The sequence below is a fragment of the Calonectris borealis genome, chromosome 6 (genome assembly GCF_964195595.1).
Source record: "Calonectris borealis chromosome 6, bCalBor7.hap1.2, whole genome shotgun sequence".
In the NCBI taxonomy this organism is placed as follows: domain Eukaryota; kingdom Metazoa; phylum Chordata; class Aves; order Procellariiformes; family Procellariidae; genus Calonectris; species Calonectris borealis.
Genome location: NC_134317.1, coordinates 21,263,050 through 21,288,382, shown reverse-complemented (window position 1 = coordinate 21,288,382; position 25,333 = coordinate 21,263,050). Strand labels below are relative to the sequence as shown.

Genomic DNA, 25,333 nt, shown 5'->3' with positions numbered 1-25,333 from the left:
GCTGAAAACTCTTCCAGTAGGCTGACAGAAGAGCTGCAGGTCTAATAACAAGTATGTACCCATCCAATTCCCAAGGCACTCTTGTCACCGAGACAGTGATGAATAGAAACTAAGCAGCTAGCCCGTTCCCATAGCCTTGCCTGACTTGTAAGCACCTTATGACCATTCAACAACATCTCAGCCAGAGGACTCTGCTGGGACAAAATTAATTATCTGCTCTACGCTCTCCTGAAAAGCACTGCTGTGAAGGTATGTGGCTTCCACTTTCAACCCAAGGTATTTTTTTATTTGATATATTTTATGATATTTTGCTTTATCAGGTCTCTGATTATTCTGTCTTTTCCAGGGGAGCTGAGATTAGAAGGTCAATACTCTGCAATTTTCACTTTTCCATTTTATTGTTAAAAGATGTTTGTTTAGAAATAAGAGTGGGTGAGGAGGGCTCACAACTGAGCGACTTAATTGAAAGCTACAAAGTTAAACCTTGAGCTACTCTGAAAGTGAATGTTCAACAAAGGCTCTAGTACTACAAGAGAGCAAAACAATGGCAGCTCTGCAGGCACTCCAAGTCACCCCAGAGTCATGGGGTTTTCCTCCCCCCCATAATAAAATACTTGAAGATAAAAATGTTTGCCTGAGAATAGCCTGCTCAGGTGTCACAGTTCATTGGAAGCAAGCAGTGCTATCATTTGTTATCCACACTAAAAACAATGCATAAATACATTTTGTGGCTTTCGACATTTTTTTTTTTACCCTTTCACCTCCACACTAATGGCGTTTACTAAAGATTGCTATCGCTTAGGAAGTACAACTGAAAACATCTGCAATCTAGCTTACTTTTTTAAGATATTCATGCCACATTAAAAGGCAACTTTGTTCAATTATAATAAAGAATAGATTTTAAATCACCGAGTTCACGACCAAATTCAGATCCCTATTCAAAAAACCCCTGAAGTCACCGCAATGCCAGCCTCTTTCATCCTCCCAGAAGTACCGGCCAGACGCTCCTCAGGTGGGAGATGCCCACGGGCTCCGGAGCAGCCCTGGCCCCCACTCACAGGCAGCCCAGGGAGATGGGCTTGAAAAAGCAGCCCTCTCCCCCCAGCCGTGACCCCCAGTAAGGAACCGTAAACCCCGGTGCTGGTCTGTCAGCGTGTCCTTCCACAGCTCGCGAGGTCGTGCGACAGCGGTTGCAGAGACACCTCAGCAGTTCCTGCTGCTTTCAGCAGACAGCGCTTTTATTGCAGGGTGCTACAGATCCCCAGGCCAGCTTTGGACCAGCTAGCTGAGGGACCGACACCAGGATAGCTGCAGCAGCATGGAGCTCAACACAGACCAATTTATCCTGATTTGCAGGACAGATGAAAAACATGACTTATTTATAGGCATACACGGAAATTATTTACCAGTATGAAACAAATAAACGTAACACGACCCCAAATCCCCCTCGCCACCCTCGAAGGGCCAGCATGCTAATGAAAGCGACAAGTACCACGCAGCTTATTTACTCTGCAGCCTTACCCTACATAACAGCATCACTTGATTGCATTTCCACATCAAAATCCAAGGCCTACACGTGATGGTGAAGCTACAGTCAGTAAATCATGTTCTAGTTCCTGCCCACATCCCTCAGAGAGACTGATGAGGGTCAGGCTCCATACCAGGTAGCCTGTATTTCCTACTTCAGACTAGACGACAAAATAAATATGCAAATCCCTATTGCTTATGAAAGAGCAGGATACTAACCAGCCCCAAACTGAATCAGGACATCAAGTTAAATATTTAATGAAATGCTTTATGAAATAGTAACCAAAAGCCATCTATCTTTTCATCAGAAAGCCTAAATGCAAGTGGTCTAATGCATTTCGATGTTAAGTTTTAGGAAGTATCCTTATGCTCACATTTTTGCATTTAAACAATCAAAAACCTGAAAAACTCAAGCAGCTCCCCTTCCTTTTATTCCTAATTTCATTTTCAGACAACTTACACATTAAGCAGATTTTCCACCAAATTTTTATGGTGATACACATTTATGTTCCTTTTCCCATCTTCCCTATTTCATTGTGGAAAAAAAGATACGAAGCGATGGAGAACTGAAGCAGAGGTCCTAGAAATGCAAACTTTTTTGGAGGGTGGAGGATAAGACTAGAAGAAGCAGAGTTGTTGGAGAGAATTATTTGTAAATCTGAAAGAGGAAAAAGCCCACCATTTTCTAGATTTTTTTTTTTGTTAGCAATTATTCACAACTCCCATTTATCACAGGTTTCATTAGACTACTGTATCCATATTTGTGGAGAGATGGGGAAATTAAAGCCATGCTATTTATCCCAGAGCTGTTTTAACCTTGTAAATATTTTTGGCTTGTGTGCATTTGTAGATGAGTCGTATCTGTCTTTTATCTACATTCAATCCCTTTTTCAGGGTCAAAAAACCCTACAAAAGAGCAATGAAGCAACAGTGATCAAAACTCACCAGTAGGACTTCAAATAGCATTAACATTTTAAAGATGTGATAATGTTTGGTGATGTTTTACTGAGGGAATCGCATGTTTATAATCCAGTTTTTCTCACCATCGTAACTGGTTCAGAGCAAGGACAAAGACGCACACTGACAGACTACATGTAAATTTATCTTTCAGACAGCTTTACCAATCTTGCAATAGATTATACCTGCCTCGCTTCAGCATGATCTTCCATCTGCTTGTTCGGAGGAAAAAAAACCCTGAACATCAAGGTTCAGTTACTAGAAGTACCTTTTAAGAGCAAGTAAGGGTTTTAGATGGCAGAATCATCTGTTGCTATTTCAGGGAAAATATTTAAGCTTTGGAATGGATTTCGAAACATTTGCCATTATGTACCCTAAACCATGACCTATATGTCTTCAATGAATATTAAACTTAATTATTCAACTATCACATCTGTCCAAATCAACGTGTTTTTCAACAAAAGTAAATTCCTCTTTCCAATAAACAAATGAGACCAAATATCTAAGATACACAATAAACACTGTGCATGCTCAAACCAAAACACTACACGCCAGACTTGAGCTTCTCAGATCTAGAAGTTAATTAAGACTAGAATTAACACTGAACTTCAGTAATACAGGAGATCAGAATCATGTCTCTGTCTCCAAAATGTCTGATGAATGCAGAATGATTTGGTTCTATTTATGATGCTTAAAGGAGCTCAACATCCAGCATTCAAATTGCAGCACAAAATGCTTATATAAACCATAGTTTCAATGGAGTTTAGATGGGGAAAAAAGTGTATTTCAGAATTACCATAACCTGGCAGCAACACAGAACACCTGTTTGCTTCAGGAATTCTTTGGATTTTTTTCTTCAAAGTTCTTTAATTAACTTTATCCTAGGAGCGTTTTAGAACATGAAGTGCCTGATCCACAGGAAAAACGTTTAGTTTTTTTGTTTCCTGTGAGCATACATGGAAAAGGCAGGTGTATTTCAAAGTTGTGATTCAATTACAACAGTGGGAATGTTGTTCCATAGGGATGTTCCTATTGTTATCTTAGTGCACACTGTTAATCTATGTACATACTTATTGTAAGTACCTACCTGCCTCATAAATCTAAACTTGAAATCTGCTGTACTCATTTTAGACAAATATGGTAATTATATGATAATTAGAATCATAGAATGATAGAATCATTAAGGTTGGAAAAGACCTCTAAGATCATCGAGTCCAACCGTCAACCCAACACCACCATGCCCACTAAACCATGTCCCTAAGCGCCTCATCTACACGTCTTTTAAATACCTCCAGGGATGGTGACTCAACCGCTTCCCTGGGCAGCCTGTTCCAAGGCCTGACCACTCTTTCAGTAAAGAAATTTCTCCTAATGTCCAATCTAAACCTCCCTTGGTGCAACTTGAGGCCATTGCATGACTATGTGCTGCTTTATTTTCTCCATTTAAATTAGCTAGAGTGACACGTTCAGTGTATCTCATCCGATCTGATGGTAAACACTGCAGGTGTTACTACAATTCTACCAGTGTTCTCCGTTAAACAAACTGCTAGTTGCGTATGAGAAGTATGACGAAACAAATACTTTAACACAACCTTTCAAATCTATTGTCTAAAAGACGAACAAGCCTGTTGTCAGAGAGATGCCGAGCTATATTTTTTTCATACACAATTACTTTTTATAGGAGAAATGTTTTGATACAGTGATTTGATACAGCAAAGCACCTTCACTTGGGTTTTAGTAATATTTGTAACTGGAAAATTCTGCACTTAAAGACAGACCCAATTTCTGAATCTGAAAGAGCGCGGGCTACAGAGCCCCCTGCCCAAGAGCCACACACAGACACCCGCAAGGGCAGTTCCAGCCTTGCGCCGCATCCAGCACGGCACGGGCCCGCACCGCTCCCCCGCAGAGCCCGACAGGAAAGAGCAAGGTCCGAGCCCCGCCGCTCCGCAACCGTCCACCGTTCCCCCCGAGGAACAACCAAGCCGGCGGATTTCCGCCGGGGCACCGCACGAACTCCGCTCTCCCGCGGCCACCGCCATGCGCGGCCTCGCCACCGCACCTGCGGGCGGCGGAACAGCCCCCGCAGGGCCGGGCCCCGCCGCGCCCGCCATCGCGCCCGCCCCGCCCCCTCATTTACACGGGCCCGCCCCCGCCGCAGGGCATGCCGGGCACAGCCTGCCGGGACGGCGGCCCGCAGGGGCAGTGGCGCCCCCCCTCCCCACCCCGCAGCGCGGCCGGGGCCCCGGGCCCCCACCCGTGCCAGGCGGCAGCGCCCGCTTCCACCGCCGCCCCCCGCCCGAAAACGGGCGAGAGCCAGCCCGCCGCGGCGGTTTCCAAGGAGACCCACGTCCCCCCCGGCTCTGCAGCCAGAGCCCGGGCTTCCTTTTCCTTCTCTCCCTTGTCTTAATTAAAGAGGGCAGGGAGTGCGGGGGGAACGCGATGGGTCTAATTTATGCAGAGCTTGTTTCAACTCACCCACGTGAATTAGCATCACCACAGACACAATAGTAAAACTGCAGGAATATAATGCGAGCGCATCTATACAGCCGGTGCGTCGTGCCTGCGCATTAGCATTCGTAATAGTTCCGGGCAATTCACCCGAACGCTTGCCCGGCGCCTGCGGCTGGACTGAGCTTCATTACCCGTATTTACATAGGAACAGAATAAATGTTCTTAAACTACTCGAACTGGTATTTATAAAGAACATTTCTCAGTTGAAATCGTAAGTTCACATGAAAATGGCATCCCGTTCTCTACATTTTATTTTTTGTTTCTTTATTCCCCCAATCGCTTTCCAAGGGCTCAACCTCCCTTCTGCTGAAATACTCTCCAAAAATCAACAGATCTCTTTCCTTGAGGCAGTACCAGCATGTCTAGTTCATGATTTCTGAGGGCTGGAGAAGAAAGAAAAACACTACTATAAAGAGAGCTATGGATAAAAACTTCTACACGGTTAATTTCTATGTGATGTGATACGACGGAGAAATCAAATGACTATCCTCTGTAAGGCAAACACAGGCCACTAAAATCCTTGGGAGCAGTTTTCAAAAAATAAAACATTATGTATAAATAACTAAGAACCACTATAAGAAAGAAATACTTGCTTGAAAAATAATAGCATATTTTGCATTAATATTGGAGTGAAATAAATGCAGAGGGTTATAATGTATCAGTCCTCTGTGTATACAATTGCATTAAAAATAACACAAAACACCACTTTCAAAATTACCCAAGAAAAATGTGGAGGAAAAAAAACCAAATGTAAGTGCACTGTTAGATATGCTCCAATGTTATATTCTTTTTAACCAAACACAGACACTACAAATTTCCTACTGAGAAAGAATTAGTCTCAAATACATAGCAGAATAATAAATTGTTGTTACTAAATATTTTATGATATTGGTAAATGATCCATCTAGCATAAATTTAATTTTACTTGCTATCCAGTTTTTCATGCACAATTGAAGTTTGAATTGCATAGGAATAATAGTAAAAAACATTTTTATAATGAATCTGATCACAGAACTTACACAATTTATTTAGCCTGGTATCACATTGATGTGCATCCTTCCAATCCCACCTTACAAAATGCAAACACCCCTGGCTTTACTAGTAATAAGGAAATAGCAAAACCCCCGCTTATATTGAAAATACTGAAGTGTGTGAAGAATCTATAAAACAACTGACCTGTTCAAATTGTTGTTTTTCCAATCCATGCACTGTTTTTATTAATTAGGAACCAAACCAGATTGATCATCATGTTACAACGTTTGACATATTCACTGTCTTCCTAGTTCCCGCAGAATCTTCTTAAATTTCCAGCACTATGTTTTATTGCTGGTACCATATGCTTTATTGTTCAGCCACAAGAGCTTCGCTCTGCACAAAGACTCATTACCTACTGCTTGCTGAGCAGCTTCAGGCTCACTGACGCTGCCTGTGTGATCACATGGGAGTTTTGTCTGAGAAAGCCAGGCATGCCACTGATTTCACCGGCTATGGGTATTTTTATCAGCTGAGGTCTACTATGAGGAAGGAATAACAAATTCCAAAGCTTCTTTACCTCATTAAGACAGCAGTCGTTACGGAAATGCCCTCAACTTTTTTTTTTTTTTAGTATTATTATTATTATTACTACTACTCCCATTGTAGGTTCAAGTAGGAATTCAAGAGAGTTGTTAAAAGTAATTTTTTCTTGTGGGGAGTGGCAAAAACCGTGCATTGTCTGCATCGCTCCACATACAGCGCACACTGAAATTAATATTCTGAAGAGGTAATATTTCACCAACACTTAATCTGCCAGTGTTTATCCTTTATATAGAAGACGAGCTTCTGAATGAAAAATTGTTCCTAAATAGCAGCCCCTTGATTTAAATTTGTCTCATCAGTCAAGGGCATTATCCTGTAATCTTTGGTCATAAAATTAGTTTTGCTGGTTTCAGTGAGACTACTCAGGTGAATAAGAATTGGCCATTTGAGCAAGGATTAGTCTCAAATCCAAATGACAAATTACATAGTACGATGAAGTCTAATCTCTTCTTGGTAATAGCTGGGGATACTCAGGGGTTTTTTTGTGTGTGGGGGTTTGTTTGGTTGGTTTGGGTTTTTTTAAATACAAAATTCTAAATTTAAATAACATTTTATATTGGTTAAAAACCTAATATTTACCTAAGCATTTTATACAGGAAAAAGTGAATATCTACATTCAAAATTACAAAAGCACTTACATAAAAAGATAAATATTTAAAGATTTTTTTTTACTGATACATTATCAGTATTGGGGATCCATTTTGGAATATTTGGAGATAGCTTAACTCCTACTGCAGAGTGAATTCCCAGGATATTCTAATTTAAAACTCTTAACATACAGCTAGTGATGATAAATGAACATCTCTTCTCCACCCTGAAAACTGGTACTGAACACATAATTAACTATAATATTAACATTGCAAAGATGCAGCTATTCCATGAAATAGCCGATTATCTCTGGAATAATTCATAGCATTTTGAAAATATAAGATTGCAAAAGGAAACTGTTTTCTCATTAACATTCCACAAATGAAATACCTACTTATTCTATTTAAGATCTCCCTCGTTAGAATAAATGACAGCTTGTTGCTCATTGTTGGCATTATTCTGGTCCTATGGAAGTCAGTGGAAGTTTTGCCACTGATTTGCATGGAAGAAGGGACAAGCGTGACGAACACAGATTCATGCGCTTTACTGTGTCGTCATGCAAATCAATGACAAAACTCCCCGTTTCTTTATTGTTCTTGGCATCGTGCTCATCGTGTATTATTAAGGTTGATATGCAGTCTTTATGATTACATTGGATTATAAAAGATGGGTAGTAAAGGATTCAGAATTACCCACAACTAAATCCAGTGATTAATATCTTCTAGACTCTCACATTCATTTTGTTTAATAAAAAATTCCATTATCAAGAATGAGCGTAATTTAAAGTGCCACCATTTTAATCTACCCAAAGACACGGACCGAGCAGATGGTTCGTGGCTGAGAACCTTCTACAGCTCTTAGGCAGGAAACACTACCACATATACATTAATGAGAAGAAACGAAAGCAGACTAGATGGGTTGCTAACGAACAGCTGGTTTAGCTACAGCTATGCATATTTTTTTCCCCTGGCGATATCATTGATGATGTCACGATGCTAGTGTAGGAAGACATAAACAAAAGGCAGGCATTTTTGCTGCAGTAGCGCTAGGGGGAAAAAGAAAAACCAAATGTTTGACAGATGGAAAGAACAAAAACTGATCAGGAAGAGAGTACTATTGTCACATTTTCTGGGTGTCGTTATACACACTATGGAGCACTTCTCAAATCCTGAAAGGACGTTAGAGGAAAACATGTTCAAGGACACGATACAGTTAAACCAGTTAGCAGGAAAGTGCCGTTTCTGCAGGAGACAATAGCAGCAAGCAGTTTTCATGCTGTACGGAAGGCAGCCTCAGTTAATCAGTTCTTCAAGGTTGGGAGGGGAGGGGGGGGAAGGGAAACGTCAATCCTCCATAGTGGAATTTGGGATTTCCTAATTCTAACTTGACATTTTTAGGTACCTAAATTACATTCCATCCCATACTCTCTTCTTACAGGTTTGCTAAAGAGAAGGAAGTCTTCATCAGAGCCATTTTGTTGAATTTCTGCCCAAACATACTATTGAGGAAGTGCCTTTTTGCCATCGTGAAAAGAGTTAAAGATCACCCAACAGTGTCACAGTAGCCAGAACCTAGACCTCCCTTGTCACTCCATAGTAGGAAGAGCTCCAAATGAGACAATACTTTCTGGTACCTCTCCTGTAACAGACCGGACTTCTTCAGGAGAATCCAAATTCACCTCTCTTCGAAACAATAGTGGGAGAACGATATGCAAATGCTTAGCAGTCTCTTCCACCCAAGGTCTCCCATGGGAGTAGAAGTAAGCAAGGCTGTCTTTTTTCTAATAAAAGGTTCTTTGTGAATCCAAATGAAAACAGAATCAAGAACCTGCTGACAAATTGTAAATAAGGGTAAACTGTCAGATCCCATATCTGCTTTGTAGGAAAAGCAATTCACAGGAACATTCTCATGCTTTCCCATTCCACAGAAGCTACAGCAAAAGGGCACTGCTAAGGAAATTTGTACTCTGAATCATCTCCATCATTAGTAAGGAATAATTACATAAAGCCTGGTTTATTCTACCCTATATGCATTTAAACTTGAGTACTCTTACACAGGTTATATGCACTGAAACACAGATCTTGCACAGAATTAAAAAAAAAAAAAAACAAAAAACCCACAACAAAACCAAAAACAACAACAACAACAACAAAAAAACCACAAAACACCACAACCCAAAACAGACTAAACCTACGATTTGAACTTCAAATTGTTCCCACTTTATACAACTAAATTATTTTGTTAGGTATTGAGCTTAATTTGCTGTTCAGTATCCTTTATCACAGTTGGATGAATCAGATATGAATCAAAACAGTTACTGGGACAGCACCGTTCAATTTCAAGGAACAAAAAGGAGCAACTTGCATTCAATTCAGCCCTCAATAAAGGGCTGAATCCTGTACCTTGCAATGAAATGCAACACCTCCTGTTTCTCCAAGTACACCAGAAATGCAACAACTTCAACACCAGCTGAGAAGAAGAAACTGCTGAAACTCTGTTTTGCAGTCTAGCGCCAAAAGAGATCTGAAGTCCAGGATTTATGAAACATGTTCAGTGGACCACACATGCTCTACTCCAGCTCTTAGAAACAGCGTGGTTCGCATGCCATGGTTTGCATTTTATGAGCAACTCCAAATGCCTCAGCATTAGCTTTCAGGTTTGGAAGTACATGGTTTGTGATCATTCCTTTGGTAAGATCTATAAACCTTGCCCATGCAAACTCCTCTAATTTGAGCTCGGGATGAGGCGTAGCTGCAAACTTCCCATGGAACTCTACTGTTATAGAAGAGTTCTACGGAATTAAAAATGCACATCTATGACAGAAAAGGGTGTAATTTTAATTAAAGCTCTCCAGCTGAAGTTACGGTCAGTAACACTGGGGTAGGATAATCGTAAGTATAAATTCCACATATTTCTTTCCAGACCAAATACAATTTAATCAAATAAATTTCCTCACCCTGGCCCCAAATGTCTTGCTTTCTCTGGATACATCACAGCCACAGCTAAACTATCTTCAAGTAGTGCCACGTTAACTACCCAGTTCCAAATACTGGGGCTTGATGGATTTCAGTAGCCTGCCAGAAAAAAAAAACATACTTTGGGTTCCTGAATTCCACAAATATGAACAACTTACTCATTCATAAATGACATTTTCAACAAAGAAGTACAACCACATTTTGAAATAAGAGCCTAGTCAATGAAATGCAGGAAAACAGACAAAACCTGTTTGAAAGGTAAGAAGACATCCTCAGCTCAACAGATGGACGGAGAAAGCTGCTTATAACTGAAGGACAGGCCTATACGAAGCTGTTCTGACTTCTGGCACCTTAGAAATCTCATCTCCAAACTTCATACATGACCCCTAGCACGTCAATGTAAGGCTGCCAGTGCCACTCTTCACTCCTACTTCTGGCACATTTGCCCTGTGATGTCAATTTGAAGGACACCATGTATCGTTCCCTTTCTTTCTGACTCTTTAACTACCTCCTTGACCAGGAGCAACTTCCTAAATCATGTAGTGCAAAGCAGCCACAGAGTAACAGTGAATTCTCTTTATACATACTATGAAGTATGCAACAGCGTACCACTTCCTAATAATTTCTAGCACAACAGCTCTTGAAAACAACCTTGTTTTTAATGACATATTCTTGCTGTATCTTACAATACCTGCATTTTTGTAAGATAAACTAAACCTTCTCACCAGGGTGATATCTCAGAGGAAAGTGCACTTCCTTTCAGAAAATACCACTGAATGGTACTACGCATTAGAAGAGTTACTGCACACAAACAAAAATACTCCTCTGTAGTAAACATACAGGGTTTCTTTCTCCTTTCTCAACCTCTCTCAAAACTGCTGGTTAACTACCAAAACCAAAGAACATAATAACTTTGGCACACAAATTAATATACCAAGAGATGGATAGCAAGTGGCATAAGAATCTCCTGACTGCTGTTGCATTAGATGATGTGAATAATGAAAGCAATTAATTTTGTGTTGCTGTAATGCTTGATACAGCCATCATTGGCCTGATGCAAGGTCCAAAACACCAGCAGAGCATGGAGTTTCTCCAATAAAACAAAGTAAGTTCTATTTTAAAGAGCAAACTGCTTGTTATCTTGTTAAAAAAAAGAAAAAAAAATAAAGACTTAGAAGGCAGATACTTTTAGGAAGAGAGATTGTCTGTGCTGTCTTGTATGTGCTTCATAAGCCAGCTTTGCTCCAGCCAGTTTCCATGACAGCTCAGACATAGCAACATGATCCATGCCGGGGAGTAATTCAGAACTGCACAGAGCTATGCTTGGTGCGGTTAGAAATTGCAAGACAAACAGAAGAAACAAAGGTACTTTTCCGTTTTTAATTAACTGACATACTCTTACTTCATCCGTTTTCTCTCGCTTGGTTACTAAGCACACCTTTATCTCATAGTACCATTTTCCAACTTGAAAATTTCACTTGGCTGTTGACCAGCAAAAAGCTTAAAAATAAAGAAAATTAAGAGATATTTGAAGCAAGCACAATAGCTACTATTTTCTCTTTTTCTTTTTCTCCAACTATTTGGTTCTTCTAGTCCCTCTTATACCACAGTAAACCAAAAAGAAGTTTACTGAGTCAACGCAGTTGAAACAGGAGTAAAATCCAGTCAGGAGGAGGCAGACCGTCTTTCCTCACTGGACTTGTTGTCAACAGAACTTTCTAAAGCACCGCGGTAACCAGCCACACTGCCGCATTCCTCGCTTTCACGATTTCCATCGTGGAGCAGACAAGCTCTTTCGTTTTTATCTTCCACTGGAAGATGAATCTTTCATTGTTACAATCTTTGAATTTGTTCCTGTCTACCATAAACACAAGTATTTTAATTCGAGCAGAGACAGACATAAAAATATAATAGACACACAGCAGCAACGTAAACAGTTTTTTACATTTTATAGCAGTTAGTGGTTTATGAAGCATCCCAACTTACAACACAGGACATTTTCAATGCACTACTTGGAATAAAATACATAGTGGACTTTTATTCTTATAGACAAGAAAATATCTAAATTCTAAAATAAGGTGTCTGCCTTGAATTGCTAAACATCAGTTTAGAATCTCATTCCACAGGAAGTGAATCCGCTGCAACACTTCTTCCCACCTTGTACATCCCACATACCACCTGAGATCTGTCATTTAAAGCTCGAAAGGACACTGAATTCTAGGTTATTGTATGGTAACTTTTCACTGTTTCAAATAACCTTTAAAGCCTAGAAACTGATTCTCCTTTAATAATTCTGTCCATTTGGCCAGCATTGATTTCCTTCCCTTACGTGTATGCAACAGAGCTTGAAAATAATTTTTATTTACTTCTTTGTTTGTGTATCAGCATCACTGATAATGTCAGCACAGCACTGGGAATTTTATTGCTTATGTTAAGTCTTCTCTACCAGCAGACATTTTTCCCCTACACGTTCCATGACAGCAGACTACATTAAGAAAGCAAAAGTATTTTGCAGGAGATTCCCCTCCTCATACCCTAAAAACATGTTAATGATTTCCCTTCCCCTGAAATCAGTGTTAAAGAAATTAAATGAAAAATCCTAGCATATATTTTAGCATCCAAAATAAATTTCATAGCATATATACAAGATTTTCATCAAGTTAAAACCTGAACCACTATACTCTTACAGCAAACTTTTTACTATGTCATACTAATGTTCTAAAGCTTCAGAAAGTAAGACCCTCCAATTCAGAAATATGCTTTCTAAGGAACACCAACTGCCATTTCTTTCATATAGGAAGAAGACCGATTAACAATATCTAAATAACCACATTCATATTAGCAAATCAGTGGACAGTTCTAGGATGCACTGGTATAAATCCATGACTTCAATGATCAAAATGGACTGCTGATTTACAATTTGATTACACAGTTTTCAACTGGTGTTCAAAGACACACTGTGTTTTCGGTCTAACTTTCCGAGAATACAAAGGGTAACTGCAGTAGTCACATGCCCTGAAACTGTGCAAGGATCAACATTTCTGGAACATACTCAAGTCTGGAAGCCCTTTTGTAGAAGGAGTAATCAAGTGACTGTTTTATCTAAGAGTTCTACCTAAAAGGCAGCAGGACTAAATAAAGACTTTTATTAGAGCATTTTTATAGGCCAAATGTCTTTCAAGATTTCAACATTTAAGAAACCTTCATGAATTTTTTTTTAATTAAACTGCTTGATATCTACCAGCTGCAGGACTTAATGTTCCAGTTAGATTTTTGTTCACAGTATTAGATACACTTATCACCCCGACTAAAGTACAATAGCCATGGGTTGAGTATGTCAGGCTACAGTCCCTAAAGACTGCAGATATGTTGTGTTGGTGACTTTCAGTGGAGGAAAGTTGTCTTTTTTTTTTTTTTTTTTTTTTTTTAAATCATTATTTGCCATCTTTTCCAGTGAATAGATTAAAAAAATAAGTCTTCCAACCAGGATTATATTCAAATACTTTGAATAAGGCTCATCAATTTACGGCACAGACAAAACTTGGACTATAGGGACCGCTGATATAGGAAGTTGAACCATCTGACAGTTTCCTATGTTGTAGAAAAGAAGTGATCACTACCTCGGTGTGATTTTTGGCATCCCTGCATTGAATGTGGTTTCCCAACCAGATTTATCCCTTTGGCCTGGCATCTTTAAGCACTGAGGATAATATTGTCTCTGTCACAGTATTTTTCCTTTTAGGAACATGAGGGCCCTGTTTATTTCTGCTATAAGTGGAGATAACACTAGTCTTGTCAGATATTTAGAGTGTGGTCAACGTGTCTGTCTTGGCCTTCCAGGTTACAGCAAAAGTGCAAGCTGACAGCACCAGCTGTCATTTGCTGTTAACAGACTTCTACCAGATCAACAGCTCCAAGCTCACAGAGGAACTCACCAGTTTTGTGACTGAAGAGCAGGAAGTCAAGGTCCTTGGCTGTCTCGTTCCATCTCCTGGGGTGGGCGGATTTCAGTGACCCTCCGGCTGCCCTGGCTCCCTGCCTGCGGCTGCTCTCCTCCTGCCCCGAGTCCGCTGTCGGTAGCGGTTACGTAAGCCTCCAGGATACAGGACCCTGCATCCAGACTTCAGCCATCCGAGATTTCAAAAAATGTAAAGATTTGCCAGGGCCAACTGTTCTACTTTTCCAGAGCAAAAGACATTCTCACTGCCCTGGATGTCTTGGATTGAGAGACAGAAGTGGCCCCATTTTCGTGCAGAAAACTATTTCGTGTCATTTACAATGGCAACGAGTTCATAACTGTGCATTGTGTATCCTGCAGTTTTCTCATTATCTCCAGTAGAGTGAGAATTCCTGAAAAGTTGTCATATCTCGCTTGTAACATACTTAAAACAGCAAATTGGTATGTACTCTGTGCTGATCTTCCTATTCTTTTCCTGCAGTTGCAACAACTCTTAAAAAAATTACGTTCATAATCAACTGGAACAGACCCAGATCAACAATCGCTAGCCTTGTCGTGACATTCAGTGTGTCACGCAATGACAGAGGCAGAGTTTGCAGAGAAGAGCAGTGTCTTTAAGTAGACAAGCTGAAATGACTAGGAAGACTGAGCCCTTTGAGGACATAAGAAAGGGGTCATACACACAAAAGCCTGTCTATTTTTCTAACTATAGAAGTTAATCTAATTAAAAAATACTAATTTCCCCACAAACCTTGCCTGGTGGTTATCCTTAGGTTATCATACCACAATAATGACAGCATTAACAGCCTTAGAAGCTATATATAGCCTGATATATAGCCTTAAAAGGTGGTCTGATATATAGCCTGAGATGCTAAATATCTTAAATATCAAGCAGAAAACAAAGGTGGATTCTAAGAGCTAGGATTGCAGGGAAAACAAAGAGATATCACTTGTCATCTCGTAACAGTTATTTTTACATGTGAACTGAAAATTTTATACACATAATGATAAAGGTGAGTTTTACAAAAGAATTTAAAAACCAATGAAATACATTTGCAGGAACTGCGCCAAAACATTAGAAACAAGCATGGGAGTTGAAAATTTTAAAAGGTACCAATATTAATGAATGCTGACAGTAAGTGGAGAGGAAAAGACCAAGAAGAACTTGCCTCTATTTCAAGAGGCAGAGACAAAGAATATACGTTTATGACAGTAAAAAAAGTGTGATGCTAAAGGGGATAGAAAGAGATGGATCAGCACATCAAAGTAACATCACCTTTGAAGCAGCATTAGCTATACATGAAACACAGTAAGAAAGCATTTGTTAAGGCCAGGATTTAGTGATACTTGAGATGGAAAACGCTAAAATGTTTGCATAAGATTTTTTTTGCTTCACAGATGAGTTCAGCTAACTATCTTGGAGGAGGGACAAACTGCTCACCGGAAAACGATCTTACAGTAAAACTCTGAGAGGGATACATCTATTGTTAGCATAGACATCATGAATGAACTTTTTTTTTTTATTAGCCAGAAAAAGTGCAGATGGAAATGAAAAGGCCACTAAAAATATAATTGTATAGAAAGCTGTAGGATGGGGAAGGAAAAAACAAAGTGCCTTTTCAAAAATAAACTGAGTAGCAATTAGAGGAATAGAAGAACCAAGAGTGGAAAAAAGCACAAGCAAGCCAACATTTCAGAAGATGAAATACGGTAAACTCTTGAAGATGGGTTGTGGAAGATGAGGCTGAAATGTTTATTTTGAGATCTAGGGAATACATTTGTATCTAATGTATATATGCAGAAAATAAGGTGCACAGGTCCTAAAGTAACTGAATGACAGATTAAAGCAAATGAATGAAAATACCAGAAATACCATTCTGTGACACTGACACCCAACATTTGCTAGGAACATAATTCTATCATTAAAAAAGAAAAAGCAATAAAAAGCAACTCCCTTGCATCCAAACCCTCAAGCAAACTCAGAGGCAAAATTCACAAAGCGTAATGTGCGCTGAGCAAAAACTGGAAGATACGAAAGGTATCACTTTGCTACACAAAATCAGAGTATTTGGTGAAAATATACCAATAACCTCAGACTACTATGGAAGGGGGTGGGGAAAGCCAAAACCCAAAATACTAGACAGGCTGACAGCTGAGTCAAATCTAGCCTGAACTAGAACTGGAGTGAAAATTCCTGCCTGCCCACACATCCAGTGTTTTGTTCGATCTACGCATACAAACAAGGTGACTCTGCTAGTGGTAGGAGCACTGGAACCCTCTATCCAACACCCAATCATCAGCTAAAGCCAAATCTTCAAAAAGCAAAGCCAAAAATTCAGAGGCCCACGTATACGTTAAATGTCAAATACAATGTAGGGGAACTTTTACTGGACAGTGGGTAACCAATGCGGACTCTCAAGCCATAGCCTGACTGTGTACAATTCAACAGTAAGAATAAAAACTAGCAACAAATAGCATGCATTCTTATTAGAGAAATATTAATTAATTCCTACACAACTGTTATTTTCACTATACAGGAGTTATTAATACTTTAACTAATGGTTACATTTCAAAACTTTTCTCTGGATTGTAAAATGGAGAACCTATCTAATGGCTAGCATTGGACTGTCAGTAGAGACCTGAAATCAGTTTCCACAAACAGTTAAAACCCTGAAAGCCATTTTTAATGAGTAATTTTGTGAGACCTCGACCAGTTTAACTATTCTATGCCTAGCTTCTCTCTATGAAAAAAAAATTCAAACAACATCTTATTGTTACTTCTCCCACAATTGCGCTCTTAGTGATTAAAAGTAAAAGGTATGCTTCAAGACCACCAGTTAGAGAGAATCTGTCTCATTGAATAACTCAAAATAATTAGAGGAAGAAAATCAATCAGGAGTTATTTTGCACTGTTATCAATAACAAAGTAAAAGAAAAAAAAAGGAAAATTATAGTGGCAAGTCTGAAAATTTAAGCCTGATATGAACTTTACAATTCTATTTCTAAGTAATAGCAGCAAGTAGATGGGAAAATACTGTTTCTTCTATACAGGGTGATATCCTGTCACTTGAATTTACAAAAAAAAAAATCCTTCAGATAGGAAAAATTTAAACCATCTAGCATTATTTTAGTACACACAAAGCAGTTAAAAGCCATTTATTTCTCTTCTCAGAGATAATCCCTACTAATTGCTCTAGTCGTGGAAATACATTCTGTGGGAAAGGATAATGAAGACTACTTGTCAAATCGGTCATGTCATTATTTCGCTGCACAATCCAAACAGTAGAGCCTGACCCATTCCCAGCATGCTGAATATCAGCCTACAGAAAAGGACCCATGCGTAAGCCATTCTGACCTTTCTTGCCAGTTTCTCCTGACCTTTCTGACCTCATTAGACTGCTATAAAGAAAATAAAGGAGCTGTTGGGTACTCTGGATGGATTAGAAATAACAAGAATGTGCCTAGGACCCACTTAAGTACTAAACTGGACCACTGAATTATATTGCTTTTCAAACAATCAAAATGATAATAGGAATGATTATGAAGAAACATAGGTAGGGAGAAATAGATTGTTAAAATGTGTAAGTGTGAATAATATCCTTTTTTTGAAATTGTTCATCAGTATCCTTAACCATTTATTCTGCTGTAATTTTAGATTTATTCTCCTGTAAATTTAATCTTCTGGATTTTTAAGGCCCCATTTGAGTGAGAACAGATATTAAAAAACAATGGTCCCAGCACAGTTATTCTCATTAAGCATGAGCATAACTTAAGCACCTTGCTAAAAGAGGGCTTTAATCTCTCCTGGCCAGATTTATTTAATGAATTCTTCAAATTCCCAAAGGAAGGAAACTTGAGCCTAGAATACAAGTCTCTGAAGTCCCTGTGTCTCATTTCAAACACTACATCATATTACCAACAAAATCTGTATCTTCACAGACAAAAGGGTAGAGATACTATGAAAGTGCTTATTCTTTACGTAATATACACCTTCTCCAGTGGAATTACTTAGTATTTTTAAACTGGTTCCCAGTCCTGAAATGGACAACTCATGCATTTTTATAGCTTACATAATAAGAAGTACGAAACATATAAATTAATTTTGCTTTCTAAATATGGAGTTTTGCTATCGCCAGTAAATAATTTTTTTTTAGCTAATACTGGTATCTGAGCAAAACTCTCAGAATGGAAACCACAGCCCCACAACTTACAACACAAGCCCCTAGTACTACGAGAGAAATTTTGCAGCAGTGGTTCTCGGAGTTGGAACACAGGACACATGCCTTTTTACCTTTTTATTCTGTATTTCTAACTTCTAGGGAGAAAAGTGCTATGAGGGAATTTATAGAGACATAAATCTTCCAAGTTCCCATACATTGTGATTTCTGATTAAAAACTCTTGTACTGAACCACTGGAAAATGTTTAAGGGAAGAGAGGAATTTTTCTTTATACGCTTAACTACTCCTAAAAGAAGATGCTAGTAGATAGGCTGACCTCAGCCAAAGGGTTCAGGCTTTATTATTCTATGCATTAAAATGCAGGCACCGTCACATAAAATTAAATTATGTCCTTTTTAAAAATAAGACTATGCCATTTGTTCCTGAAATATCCTCTGTTCAGTTGTCTTGCAGTTTTATAGATTCTGGCATGGGAAAACTGCTGCATTTGTGATAGCGGGGATCATCCCCTTCAGAAATTTATAGCCTTTGGCAAATCTCTGCATGTCTTACATCTCTCCAGTGCTAAGTGAGTACACATGCTAGCACCAAGCCAGCACCACTGAAGAGGATGTATGTACTGCATTTGTGCAGCAACTCTCGCAGGGGTTTATCCCCACCAGCTAAAATGCCTTAAAGCAGCTACTGGATCCAGACACCGTGATACAGCACACAGAGCGAAGTTAGATGACACAACAACTTAATCAGGTTTCTGCTACAAATTTCACCGTTGCTGTATCTGGGCAGCTGTTCCAGAACAATTAGATTAGTGATTTATGCTGTCTCTCTGCTCCCCCCCTTTTAAGACAGTGGATTGAGATTTGAATATGTACATTTTTCATCCCTATCACGATGAACGCGTAAAATGCGGAGTCATTTCAAGAGTTGTAGATGGGTTTTGGTTGGTGTTTGTTTGGGGTTTTTTTTGTTTTGTTTTCCCTTTATTGTTAGCCAGAGATTGGGGTGTGGAGATAAATGGTGGACAGGAAACTTGTGTTTGCACATGGGGGGGGTGGGGGTGGGGGGATCAAAAGCAGAATCGTTATCAGCTAGCAATTCCTCCCTCTCACATATGGTAGAGACAAAACCTGTTTCATCAATATTGTATTTGTCATCTTACAGGTATGCAGAAATTTCTATCATTTGTCTGTCCTGTAACTGAAAAAGAAATTTAAATCCAGTAACATACAGAGAGGGGAAACCACTCCAGAAATGGAAAAATGGCTTTGCTTGATGCATCAAAGTGTACACCTTAATACACTCGCTCTTCTGAGGCTGTGATGACTGTTGACAATTCTGAGGAGGGCTGATTCACAGGGAGAAATTAAGTGGAGGCTGCCGTTACACTGTATGGGAAAACAGGTATAGAGAGGGTGTCCACAAAGCATGGAAAAGGTAGGCTTATTGCCTAAGGAAGAAGGCACAGAGTGACAAGACGCCTGAGCTGGCAGACTGTAGTCTGTCATGAAACAACTGCAGAATAAGCACTTCTAATGCTACTTTAAACTTAACTGGTTAACACAAAAGCCTTTGCAAAAACTTTTCATTGCAATTCTGTGCAGATCGCACCTATCTGAGGTTACATTATTAATTTTCCCAGCTTGTCCCTGTTTTGGAATTTGCTTATTCCTGTAAATTAGCTACAGCAGTTAACCTGCCGTTTAAAAAGCACAAAGAACAAAACTCCCCTTCACAAAAGGAAAAACAAAGAGAAAAAACATCTAAAAAATAGATAACTTCTGTTATCGTGTTATTTATTTACGCTATTATCTCATGTATTAGATAGGTTACTTACGTTATTTACTAAATAAAGCCTGGAAAAGGAAACCCCTTCCAACTGACCTCTTACGTAGTCCAGAAACCTAATTCCGAGTAGCAGAGGGAGAAGCAGGGAGGGGGTGGGAACTCTTATCCTTCCTCCATGTCTCAAATCAGAACACTATGACAAAAGCTTGGCTTCACACTGCAGGATTACGATAGCAGATATAACCAGGAATTAGTAGTAGGCAGTAACTGTCTTCCAGTGCCTGATGATGACTCAGAATTTTAGATACAATTGTATCAACAAGTTTCGCAAGTTCGGTAACATTTAGGCACCTAAGAAATTAATTCCAGAAATCTGACGCATGTTTTCATGCTTACTGAAATAAATGAAGCATTTTGTTTATTAAAAAGGCAATTTTTAAACAAGTCTAAGATTCTTATCAAATCACATGGTAAGTCAAGAATCACATGCTCTCCTCTTCTATGCATTATTGAGAGAGTTAGAAAAACAGGAGGGAGAAAGCTGTCTTCTTATCTAAACGTTTATTCATGGCGATGAATGAGGACACTAACTCCTATACCCTATGCCTGTGCGTTACCAGCAGGCAGGAGGACTGGGAGTCCAGACTGCCACAGGAGTCAGGGGCTCCTCTATGGGGGCTGCTTAAGGTGCTTTATCAACAGATTTACCAGTGAGTGAAAGGCTCTCCTGGATATTTCCTGTACAAAGCAGATTACAATCTTTCTTCTTTGTAAATGTTTTGCAAGTGACTCCAAAAGTTCGACTCGCTGAGTCTGCGACACCAATTTTCCACGTAAAATGGTAGCATGGGGCCTATCTATCACGTGCAACTGCATTTCACAAACAGTACCGCTGTTTGCATTTGGTCTAGGTTGCTTTGCAGGATTTTTTCTTTTTCTTATTTCCATTTTCAACAAAACAATAAGTGCTGAAATAGGATAAGCAAGATCAGGACAAGTATTATCTAGTAAACTGAGGTTATGTTAGACGCTGGTTCCTTTACAGTACCTTTGAGCTCTAAAATATTACTTTTACCAAGAAAAGATTGAACAATGTGACACAACATTATTTTACAGAAATTTGATACAAGTACACAACTGAATGACAAGCCTTCATTCTATTAAAAAGTACTGAAGCTTAGATTCCTAAATCACATACTTTTAAGAAATCCTTACATTTTTCCTTGGATATAAATATTAAAGATTTGAATTAAAATGAATTTTAATATAAAATTATGTTACAGTTTGTTGACAGAACAGAACATTATAGCACTTAGTGCATTGGTTTTGGTGATCTTCAGTGTTATGCTCTGAAGGAACAATCCAAAGAATTCCATATGTTTGCACATCTATTAATTGCCAAACCTCTTTACAGATTTGTTACTGTTCGTGAGTCCTGGCCAAGCCTCCTCTGATCTCTAAAACCCATTAAGAGTTAACAAAGTCAAGGGGTGGGGTTGGGGGGACCTAAAAGAAAAAAAAAAAATCACCAGAACCCTGAAAAGAAAGTTACGCATACAGCATTATCATGTAGATACTAAGCCTCATTTTCAAAATTTTTTCTTCAATAATGATGTATTATTAAGTCTTACGTTGCAAGATTTATTTACATACTGTAATTGAAAAACAGTTGAAGTTATTATGACACTGCAACACAAATATAACAAAGCTTCTGAAGATTTTCTCAAAATTTTACATATATATCCCATCTGTCTAGAGAAGGACACAAATTAACAGTGAGCTATTCAGCTTGCCTTAATGTAGATTACTTGGTACCTGAAAATTCCCCAAAACCCCCCTCTCTGATGCAGCCACTAAAGCAATATTGGTCTATTACCTTTCTAAATCACATTTTTAATTGCACCCAGCAGTGGTACAACAGTAACACCAAGGATCATTTGGAAAGTTTTCCTGCAGCATTTACCAATCTAACTTAATGGAGCATCTCCTAAGTTAGCAGTACTGTTTTCCGGGGTTTTTTTTCATCATAGTTCCACCTTACTGCATGCTAAGCACACAGGTAAGCACTTGAGTATAGCAAAAGAAAAATATTTCAATATCAAAAGTGTTATTTTTTCTTAAATGAATATTATGCAAAAATTCTAATGAATTCATCTTCACTTATACACTAAAGATAAGGATAGTTGGGCCAAGTGAGCCTTCATTGAGCGGCATGTGTCCTCTGAAGAAACCCATCAGATAATCAAAATCAGACACAACGTAAGATAAGGCTTAAGCTACTGAAAGAGAATCAACTGCCAACTGCCTTCAGTAACGTGTGATAAGGATTATCCAGATAAGGTAAAAAGAAATAATGTAAAAAGTTCATTTGAGTCAGGCTATAAAAACATTCAACAAGGTAAACAGGAAAAGGAGATCAGTGACTCTGTGGTCATGGAATATTGCCCTACATGTGCATGTCCACATGATGCTGTGTGTAAGCAGCACACTACTATGTTTAGACCCACAGTCATTCATGAAAAGCCAGGTTTAATGTTCGCATTCATATCATGGTTAACCCATAATCCAAAAAGACCCTTCAGGATAAGGGTTAACTACACTTGTGCTTTCTGATTTTTCCTTCATCAGTACATGTAGCATTTAAAAATAACATTCTAATAACAAACACCTAAAAGATAACAATTACACACGTTTTCTAGTATCCGAGCAAAACTTAGAACAAATTATGAACACATTATCCAAGAGAAGATGCTATCATCATTTTCTTGCTATTTATCAAGCATTTTAAATTACTTTGTGATGTAATTAAAATATTATCCTGATTACACACAGTTCTCTGAACACATTTACTACTTGAGATGTGTTGGCTAGCTCTTTGTGGCTGAATAAATCATACCCATAACTTCCAGTCTTTAGAAAAAATGAAACACATCATGATGTGACAAATTAGAATACAAGCTTTGAAAGTACCTCTTCAGATAACTTTGTGTTTCCTTTCCTTTTCCAAAATATTAACAGCTTGTACTTTTGCAAGCAAGTGAAGAAAGATGCAAATATGCAGTAACGCATTCATTCACAAACACAGGCAACAAGTTAGGAACATTTTTCCTGTACAAATCTAATTACATTGGAAGCTGCTGATGTATACTAATCCAATAGCTTTTAGCATGAATTTTAAGCATTTTTAAACATAAAGTTGCAGCTGGAAATTAGAATTTTTTACTAATGTTGTTCTGAAATTGCTAATAAAATCTCTGCAGAGATGTAAAATATAATGTCATGTTTTGTACCATCAAATGGTACAAAATTGAAATTGGGCCTGCATAATTGTATAGATATATGCATGTGAATAACTGCTACTGTACTACTGACCTTGTGATCTCAAAGAACGCCAGTTTCTCTCAGGAGATTTTTAGACCTCTGAAATCATGTTTTCAGTCTGTAGACATTTCCTTAATCTGTCCTTAAAAAAATGAAATTCATGTCTCATTACTGTTAAAACGATACCAGCAAACTATTAGAATTTCTACCAAAGTATTAGCGATGCCTTATGCATACTCACAGAAAAAACAGAAAATTCAGTTTGTTTGCAGTGAAACCAATTACCATTATTAGGGGGAAAAAAGTCAGAACAGCATGTGAGTCACATGTATGAGTAAGCCACAGAAGTTATTTTACCAAAATATTTAATTATTGCAAACAATTATTGACTAACTTATAAAATATTTTATATTTCAGAAGAGCAGACCTGACTTTTTATGTAAATGATCATACAACCTTTGAGCACATAGCCAGTATGCACATTTGGTTTCTGGTACACATGAGCTACTTCTGCTCCGACATAACAGGGAGTCTAAAAACCTCCCTGTCTTTCACTGAACAGAACAAAATTCAGTAACAGCAAGGACAATTAAACATTAATCCTGCTTACCAAGGCAGGTGGCAGACTTGCCATCTGTTGAAGTCCTTAAAGCAAGGTTTGATATCTTTCTAAGAGACACGTTTGGATGCAGGTTCTGAAAAAAACATTTGATCCATACTGCACACTTGTGGACGTGGCTGTGGTGAAGGGAGAAGGGACTGGTGGCACAAGCCAGCGACAGCTCTGGCTTTGCCATCACAGATGCCTGTTTGTGTCACTTCCTATTCCGGCCCCTAACACTTGTGGTTCGGCTTTAAAGTAACATCAAAATCTTATCTTGGTTCAGTATTTCAACTCAACTTGCAGAGGATCAGAAAGAAATATTCATTTCAACATTTTTGAATGTAGAATCTGGATTCTACGGTTTGACTGACCATTGTTCGCCTTCTTCTGTGGCACTGAAAATTGAGCACAGCTGGAGACAGACTTACGGCCAGAAGCAGGAGAGAGACACTTCAAATGTGCCTGGAAGGTATTTTGTGCTCACAGCTAGTTCATAACGATGTGATTACGAAGATGCTTTGGTACAGACTCCAGTTAGATCTCTGGCGATTTTCATATCCTCCTCAGCACAGGCCATGACTCCCTGGGCATACAGCTCTTATACACTGTCTTTGCTATGATCTTAAGCATCAGTGGTGCAACGCTTGCTATTGCGCCTTTCCCTATTTAAGGCATGCTTAAGATTTTTTAGGATCAAAATAATTTGGGAAAACAAAGGTTTTGATCATGATATAGGAAGTTTAGGTTATAATTAAAGCCTGCATCATAAAGGCAAACTAGATCAACTCCCAAAAGCATTTAGTATTGGCTGTTTTGCACAAGTAATTAATATTTCTTGCCAATATTACTGCTGCTGTTTGCATGTATCACAGTGTAGGCAGACGGACACAGTGCATATAATTTGAGCTTTCTGGAGCAAGAAAGAAGGTAACAAACAAAAAACGTTTTTTTGAGTTACGCAAACAAATGAGTTGGTAGCTAATCTAATAATACATGATTGAAGTAATGAAGTGTAGCATGCCACGCAGTATAGATCAAACTGAGCAGGCTGTATGAACTCCAGAGCAATGAACAGCGCTAAAAAGACACGTTGCCAGAGAAGAGAAAGTGGGAAATATAAGAGAAATCAGGATGTGGTTCCATTATCAGCTGCAGGATGCATATGATCTTGTACATGTGAACAGTGAGGAAGGACTGCATATATGGCCAGTTATGGATCTGTATAGTCCCACCTCAGCCTCTAGTAGTCCCACCAAATGGCATGATAGACTCTGATGGCTGTGAGAGAGGGTTCAGTAATTAGCAGGTGTTCCATAAAGTAATGAGGAAAAATATATCTGGTCCCAA

The 25,333-nt window shown here is 38.8% G+C and overlaps 1 protein-coding gene across 4 annotated transcripts in view; it reads right to left on the bottom strand.

Moving 5' to 3' along the window:
• Window positions 1–25,333, bottom strand: part of CSRNP3 (cysteine and serine rich nuclear protein 3) — a 102,582-nt gene that overhangs the window by 33,208 nt on the left and 44,041 nt on the right. The window contains exon 1 of one of the 4 annotated variants that reach the window (XM_075153105.1): window positions 23,434–23,524. The exons of the other annotated variants lie outside the window; for them this stretch is intronic. The gene's annotated coding sequence lies outside the window, so the exon portion shown is untranslated. Of the gene's footprint in view, window positions 1–23,433; window positions 23,525–25,333 lie in introns of those variants that run through there. 4 annotated transcript variants of the gene reach the window in all.